Source organism: Colobus angolensis, unplaced genomic scaffold (genome assembly GCF_000951035.1).
Source record: "Colobus angolensis palliatus isolate OR3802 unplaced genomic scaffold, Cang.pa_1.0 Scaffold311, whole genome shotgun sequence".
Taxonomy (NCBI): Eukaryota; Metazoa; Chordata; class Mammalia; order Primates; family Cercopithecidae; genus Colobus; species Colobus angolensis.
In genome coordinates, this window is record NW_012116389.1 from 2,509,595 (window position 1) to 2,518,140 (window position 8,546).

Sequence of the window (8,546 nt, forward strand, 5' to 3'; positions counted from 1 at the left end):
ACAACAAATGACCTCTAATGTAAACTATGGACTTTAGTAATAACATACCAATATAGTTGTATCAACGATAACAAATGTACCACACCAATGCAATGTGGAAGATGTTAACAACAGAGGAAACGTGAATATGGAATGTATAAAGGAAATGTTTTTTGTTCAATGCTTCCGTAAATCTGCTTTAAGTCTATTAATTTTCTTTTAAAAGTAAAGGCTAAGCCGGGCGCGGTGGCTCATGCCTGTAATCCCAGGACTTTGGGGGGCTGAGGTGGGCGGATCACCTGAGGTCACGAGTTCGAGACCAGCCTGGCCAACATGGTGAAAACCCGTCTCTAGGAAAAGTACCAAAATTAGCCAGGCATGGTGGCCGGCGCCTGTAATCCCAGCTCCTCAAGAACCCGAGGCAGGAGAATCGCTTGAACCCGGGAGGCAGAGTTTGCAGTGAGCCAAGATCGCGCCACTGCACTCCAGCCTGCGCAATAGAGCGAGACTCCGTCTAAAAAAAGAAAACCAGTAATAATAATCAAAAATAATAAAGGCTAGAGCTGCATGGAAAGAACTCTTGGCTCAAGTGGGATTTAGAGCCAGGGAGTGGGAAGAGTGGCACCCACTCGGGAGTCCTATGAGGCAGCAAGATCCCACAGGCTGTTGAGTGCATAGGTGCCAGGGACCAGTGAGAAAGGACTGAGACCCCTTGCCCCATTGTTCTGCCACTTTCTTTCATTGTTTTTCTCTTCCTCTCTCCTTCTCTTTCTTCTTTTCTTTTCTTTTCTTTTTTCTTTTTTTTTTTTGAGACGGAGTCTTGCTCTGTCCCCCAGGCTGGAATGCAGTGGCGCGATCTCGGCTCACTGCAAGCTCCACCTCTCGGGTTCACTTTCTTCTTTTCTTTTACTGTGTTCTTTTCGAGTATTCTCAACAACAGCCTGAAGGCCTGGAGGTGTACGGGAGCCGCCCGCAGATGCCTAGTTTGGCGCCCTATACACTGCTAGCATCTACGTAGGGATGGGTTTGGGATGGGAGCGGGGTGATGCTCTGGTTCTACGGGCTGGAGTCCGCGCTTGACTCCCTCTTGCGAGTCCCCCAGCAGTCCTCTGGGGGCTGAGCCTGGAAGGGGAACTGGGAGATGGGGAAGTGCACGCCGCCGGGTCCCATCTCAGCGCGGTGCGAGAGGGCACCCCGGCAGAGGCCCAGCAGACAGCGCTTGTCAGGCGGACCTGAGTTCGAGTTCTGACTGTGCCATCTACGCTATGACTTCGGGGCAGGCAACCCACCCTCCGCGCCTCACTAACCCATGTACTGCATGGAAAATAAGCGTCTTCCTGGGGAAGAAGAGGGCTGTGTGTGAAGATTCAAAAGACCAAGGGGGAGTCCTCGCTGGGCGCCCGGCCAGTGGCAGCACGCTCGGGCTGGAGTTGCGCTCAGGATCGGGTCCGCGCCCCCGGCAGCTACCGGCTCTCTCCTGGCTCCGGCCCGGCCCTTCCGCCCTCCCCGGCACTTACAGCGGTCTCCCTCCACTTCTCACTTCTCTGACTGCCGCGGCTAGGTCACCTCCTCCGGACGCCGGCACGCGCTGCCCTGGAAACCGTCACCAGGGAAACCAGCGACGTCACTCGCGCGTTTTCAACGCGTCTCTACGGGGGCCGAGGGGGCGCCAAGAGTTCTGAAAGTGACAGAGGCGCTGAGGGCGCTCTGGGCTGGATTCAAACAGGCACCATCTCGAGTGCGCTGGAGATTTTAAATCTTCTGGAGTATATTTTTTAGAAAGTTTTGTGGACCAAACGTTCTATACAGAGATGCCCATTCCTCTCTCCTGCTGGGGAGTTAAACAGCGAACGATCTCACCATGAAATTTAAAGTAGCCGTTCAGATATATTTGAAAAATGTGAAACAGTGTGGGGAAAGGCCATGTTACGATGGTGAGTGAAGGAAGCAGGACGCAATATAGCAATGCTAAATAAATAAAGTTGCGTTTATTTCAAACCTGGCACTAAAACAATACCGAAATAGAAGTATTAAAAGTGGTTATATTTGGCCGGTGGAATAGCAGTGCTGTGTTTAGTTTTACACTTTAGAAGATTTTTAAAATAATGAACAGTATTTATTTTCATAGAGGAAAACACTTGCATTTTTTTTTTTAAACTGCACCTTCCAATTTAAGACATTACTATATTTCAGGGCAATATGGGGGTGGGAGGCAAATTTCTAGGAAAGATGATTCAAGGGAGTCTGTCTGTCTGTCTATCTATCTATCTATCTATCTATCTATCTATCTATCTATCTATCTATCTATCTATCTGATCTAATCTATCTACAGAGTCTGCTGTGTCGCCCAGGCTGGAGTGCAGTGGCGCAATCTCGGCTTATTGCAACCACCACCCAGGTTCAAGCGATTATCCTGCCTCAATCTCGCGAGTAGCTGGGATTACGGGCACCCGCCACCACACCCGGCTAATTTTTTTATTTTTAGTACAGACGGGGTTTCACCATGTTGACCAGGCTGGTCTTGAACTCCTGACCTCAGGTGATCCTCCCGCCTTGGCCTCCCAAAGTGCTGGGATTACAGGCGTGAGCCACCGCGCCTGGCCAAATATTTATCCAGGCCTTCATAATTTGAAAATCTTGGTAGTTGTTTTTCTATTTTTTTTCCTCATAAGGTGAATGAATACCCATCCCATAGACATGCATACATAAGATATGGCACTAGACTACCATCAGCACTGCAGGTGTAAACCCGAAGTTTTCTGATACAGGAAAAACGGACCTTTTCCATTGGTCTCCAGTTGCTGCCTAATGACCTGAGGGTGGGAGGCCTATAAATATACAGGCAGCAGCAAAGAGACAAGATAAAGAGTGGATTCAAGTAGATGTGAGCCCCAAAGGATTAGGGTCTTTTTATATGGTGTGTGTAGTGGGGAGTATTATTCGTTTACCTCATGACCACGATAGGACTATGTGGCATAGGAAAAGGAATAGCCAGGTCTACTTAGAGGGCTTCTGGAAAGCATGGTTCCTAGCAGAAAGCCAGGTTTTCATTAAAGTAAGAACATGCTATGAGAAAATTAGGGATGCAGAATTTCAGAACAGACATTCTAGAATGTATGTATTAAAAAGTTTGGAAAGGGGGTAACATTTGCTCCAGCAATCCAAGGATTATTTTTGACAAGGATATCATTTTTGCAGTAACCCATTTTTTCAAACCCAGGGATGATTTTCCTCTAGATGTGTTACTTTTCCACTGTCACGAGTAAGGCTCTCATGCCATCTTTTTTTCTGCCCAAAATTCTCTTGAGAATTTTCTTTAGTTTATAAGCTTGACATTTTATCCAAGAAGCTGGAGAATCCAGTCTGGGTCACCAGTATTTCCTCATGTGGAGTGTACAGATGTTTGTTAATTCCAGCCCACTTTATTTCTCTAACCAGAAGTATCTGTAGGACACTGCTCTGTGTATTTTGTTTGCTTTTTAATTTGAAATTGTATTGAGACTGTTTATAGAATCACATGCAGTTGTAAGAAATAATAGTATACTTTTCCAGTTTCCCACAATGATAATATTTGCAGAACTTTAGTATAATATTACAACCAGGATATTGATATCGATACAACCTACTCCTCTTAGATTTCTCCAATTTAACTGTACTTTTCTTTTGATTTATCATGTGTCATTTTGTGTATCCACAGCCATCAAGATACCAAATACTGGCCGGGCACAGTGTGGCTCATGCACGCCTATAATCCCAGCATTTTGGGATGCTGAGGCGGGTGGATTATTTGAGGTCAGGAGTTCAAGACCAGCCTGGCCAACATGGCAAAATCCTATCTCTACTAAAAATAACAAAAATTAGCCAGGGATGGTGGTGCTTGCCTGTAATCCCAGCTACTTGGGAGGCTGAGGCATGAGAATCGCTTGAGCTCAGGAAGTAGAGGTTGCAGCGAGCTGAGATCGCGTCATTACATTCCAGCCTGGGTGACAGAGTGAGACTCTGTCTCAAAAGAAAAAAAAAAAAAAAGATACCAAATACTTACTATCACAAGGAACTCTGTTGTGCTTTTATAACTATGTACACTTCCCTCCTTCCTCCTGTCCTAGTCCCTAACCCTTTATAACCACCAGTCTGTCCTCCATTTCTAAAATTTTGTCATATAAAAAATGTTATATAAATGAAATAACGCAGCATGTACTTTTTAGGATGGATTTTTTTTTTTTTTTTTTTTTTACTCAGAACAATTCCTTGGAGATTGTGTGTATCAATAATCCATTCCTTTTTATTGCTGAGTAGTTCTAGTATGAATGTACCAGTTTAACCATTTACTCACTGAAAGACATCTGGCTTGTTTCCAGTTAGGAGCAATTATGATTCAGCTGCTATAAACATTCATATATAAGTTTTTATGTGAACATAAGTTTTCATTCCTATGGAATAAATGCCCAAGAGTGCAAATGCTGTGTAGTAAGGTAACTGCATATCTAGTTTTAGAAGAAATTGCCAAAGCTGTTTTCTAGAGTGACTGTTCCACTTTACATTCTTACCAGAAATGTTTAAGTGATCCAGTTTCTCCACATCCTTGCCAGCATTTGATGTTGTCACTATTTTTATTTTAGTCATTCTAATAGGTGTGTAGTGATATCTCATTGTGGTTCTAATGTACATGACAGATAATGATATTGAACCTCTTTTTCATGTGCTTATTTGTCATCTGTATATTTTCTTTGGTGAAGTGTGTGTTCATATCTTTTGCCCAATTTCTAACTGTCGAGTTTTGAGAATTCTTTATATATTCTATATACTAGTCCATTGTTTGATATGTGGTTGCAAATACTTTCTCCGAATCTGTAGTTCATCTTTTAATCCTCTTCACTTGGGCTTTCACAGAACAAAAGCCTTTGATTTTGACAAGGTCCAATTTATTTATCAATTCCTTCTTTTGTGGATTGTGCTTTTGATGTCAAGTCTAAAACTCTTTGCCTAGCCCTGGGTCCCAAAGATTTCCCTCCATTTTTATAAAAGTGTTAAGAGTTTTATGGCCATGATTTATTTTGTTGTAATTTTTATATAAAGGTATGAAATTTAGGTCAAGTTTCTTTTTTGCTTTTTTGCCTATGATGTCTAGTTGGTCCAGCACCATTTGTTGGAAGGCTATGCTTCCTCCATTGAATTGCTTTTGCACCTTTGTCAAAAATCAGATTAGCTATCTCAACAAAACCCAATTCAAAAATGGGTAAAGGACTTCAATAGACATTAATCCAAAGATATACAAATGGCAAATAAGCACATGAAAACATGCCCAACATCACTAACCATTAGAGAAATGCAAACCAAAACCACGAGATACTATTTCACACCCATTAGGATGGATATTATCCAAAAGATGGAAAATAACAAGTATTTGCCAGGATGTGAAGAATTTGGAACCCTTATGCATGGCTGGTGGGAATGTAACATGGTATATCCACTGTAGAAAACAGTTTGGCGGTTCCTCAAAAAGTTAAACATTGAATTACCATATGATTTACAATTCCACTTCTAAGTATATGCCCAAAAGATTTGAAAGAAGGGATTTGGCCAGACACAGTAGCTCACGCCTGTAATCCCAGCCCTTTGGGAGGCTGAGGTACAGGACTGCTTGAGGCCAGGAACTCGAGATCAGCTTGGTCAACATAGCGAGACCTTGTCTCTACAAAAAAAAATAATAATAAAAAATAAAGAAGGGACTCAAACAGATAATTGTACGCCAATGTTCATAGCAGCATTATTCACGATAGCCAGAAGGTAGAAACAACCCAAGCAACCTTCAACAGATGAATGGATAAATAAAATGTGGTATATATACTCCATGGAATATCCAGCCTTAGAAAAGAATGAAATTCTGAATTCTGGATGAACCTTGAAAACATTATGCTAAGTGAAATAAGCCAGACACGAAATGGCAAATATTGTATGATTCCACGTATATTAGGTACCTAGAATGAACAAATTCATAGAGACAGAAAGTAGGATAGAGGATGCTAGGGAGTGGAAAAAGGGGGGAAGTAAAGAGGTTTCGGGGTTTTTGTTTTTGAGACAGGGTCTCACTCTGTCACCAAGGCTGGAATGCAGTGGCACAATGACAGCTCACTACAGCCTTGACCACCTGGGCTCAGCTGATCTTCCCACGTCAGCATCCCAAGTAGTTGAGACCACAGGCTTGCACCACCACACCAAGTTAATTTTTCTATTTTTTGTAGAGATGGTGTTTCGCCATGTTGCCCAGGTTGGTCTCGAACTCCTGGCTCAAGTAAATTGCGTAGATCTCCCAAAGTGCTAGGATTACAAGTGGGAGCCACCGCATCCAACCAAAAGTTATTCTTACAGGGCATGGAGTTTCTGTTTGGGCTGAAGAAAAGATTTTAGAGGTGGATGGTGGTGATGGTTACAGAGCATTTTGAGTATACTTGGTTCCACTGTAATGTACATTTAAAAAGGGTTAAAATGGTAATTTTTATATGTATATTTGCCACAATAAAGGTTTTAAAAATCAGCTGCGCATACTTGTGTGGGTCTAACGGCTTTTTTTTCCTAATCCCTAAATTAGATTCTCCCCACAGTTCCATATAGTTCCAAGTTTAAAGTGGGACCTTTACCCATGCTTATTTATCTCAATGATAATAGTCACCAAATATATTTCCCCTCACTGAAATTCTGTCTCCCACAAATAAGTAAACATAACATAAACAGTGGTACTCTTACTATGAGAAACAAAAATGAATTGAACAAAGTCAGAAGTGGGAATACCTGAGTTTTGACTCTGACATTAGTCAAGTCACAAACCTCAACTTTCTACTTAAAATAGTAATAGTACCTTTATTATCATGATAATCAAATAGGTCATGAAAGTGCTTTGTAAAATGTGAAATTCTCTTCAGTTATCTTTATTATTTTAGTAGTCATATATATTACTACAGATTTAGCTGTTTTGCCTGATAATGGAAGTAAGTTTTGCTACAGCTTAAAACCAAGGCCTCATTTGGCTCTCTCCATTTCACAGCTCTCATTCCAGACCTCAGCTTTGCAGGCCCCAAATCCAATTTGGTCATTATATCATGAGTATCTCTTGGGGCTAAACTTACACCAGTCACGTGTAACTGACATAAACCAGGAACACCAAGCCTCTCGTTTGTATCTATGGGTTGTGACCCATGTCCAGAGACTCTCCCTTCCCAGCATCAGGCACCCACAAAGCCAAAAGAGTCATCAGAAAGATATTGTGAGCATGGACTCAGAATAAACAGAAACAAACTGCCTGGAGATATTTTTGGCACAGGGTTAAGCCTTATTAAATTATTCCACTTCACAATCAGGAGCCCTACATAGATAAAAATTGTTCATTTTCTTCAGGTTCAAGCTCCTTCATGCTGGAAGTTCTGCCTGTACAATTTGCCATGGATTTGGGCTTTGGTAGCTACTAGCCTCCCAGAGTCCTCCAGCACATTTTGTGTTTAGCTTAACACCATTTGGCTACAGTAAATCTTATTTTATCCATGGAACTATTTTGTCTAAGATGTGTTTGTATAGATGTGGTCTCACTCATCATATGTTGACTTTATTAGAAAACTCAGTGTTCTGCCAAGATTCGTCAATTCTTAGTTCCAAGGGACCTGATAGATGAGATCTACCCTGGCTCTCCACCAAGCTTTCAGCACAAGGTTAATAATGTATTTGTATTTTACCCTCGTATTTCTCAATTCCATTCTTGGCTCACATCACAGTCTTTCAAAACATTTGGGTGAGTCACCTGATCCTAGTAATTATTCATTTCTCTCATTAACTAGGTCCCCAATGCCTTGTGCACTTAATAGTATTTAGTTTACCACTTTCACAGTAAAGACCAGTTGTATGTGGGAATCTCTTCAGCTTCCTTTCTATAAAAGCTGAAAAAGCTAGGTGTGGTGGTGTGCGCCTATAGTTCCAGCTACTCAGGAGGCCGAGGCAGGGGAATTGCTTGAGCTTAGGAGACAGAGCTGCAGTGAGTTATGATCATGCCACTGCACTCCAGCCTGTTCTCAATTAAAAAATACATATATATACACATCAGGCACAGTGGCTCACGTCTGTAACCCCATCATTTTGGGAGGCTGAGGCAGGCAGATCACTTGAGCTCAGGAGGTTGACACCAGCCTGACCAACATGGTAAAATCCCATCTCTACAAAAAATACAAGTATCAGCTGGGTGTGGTGGCCCACGCCTGTAGTCCAACTACTTGGGGAGCTGTGGTGGGAAGATCGCTTGAGCCCAGGAGGTTTGAGCTCAGGGGATGACAGTGGGAGATGGGGTTAACATTGACAGAAATGAGTGAGCTAGGAAGGGGCGCTGTGGAAGACAATAGATATGGTTGTAGACAAGGTGAGATTAGGTAAGGGGCATAACTCAAAGATGCGATGGCAAAATTTTAGTCAGTCCTAACACTTCAGAATTATATTCAGGATAGGAAAAGACCTACACCAATGTTGTAAGAAGCTCAGAATACTACTGCAAAGACCTGTTCTTAGGTTCCTCTGAGGGGATCAACCGG

General features: G+C 42.4%; 1 protein-coding gene across 1 annotated transcript in view; it reads right to left on the reverse strand.

Moving 5' to 3' along the window:
• Positions 1-1,595, reverse strand: part of CCDC13 (coiled-coil domain containing 13) — a 69,229-nt gene extending 67,634 nt beyond the window's left edge. Inside the window, exon 1 of the mRNA XM_011950964.1 lies at positions 1,497-1,595. The gene's annotated coding sequence lies outside the window, so the exon portion shown is untranslated. The remainder of the gene's footprint in view (positions 1-1,496) is intronic.
• Positions 1,596-8,546: the final 6,951 nt, after the last annotated feature.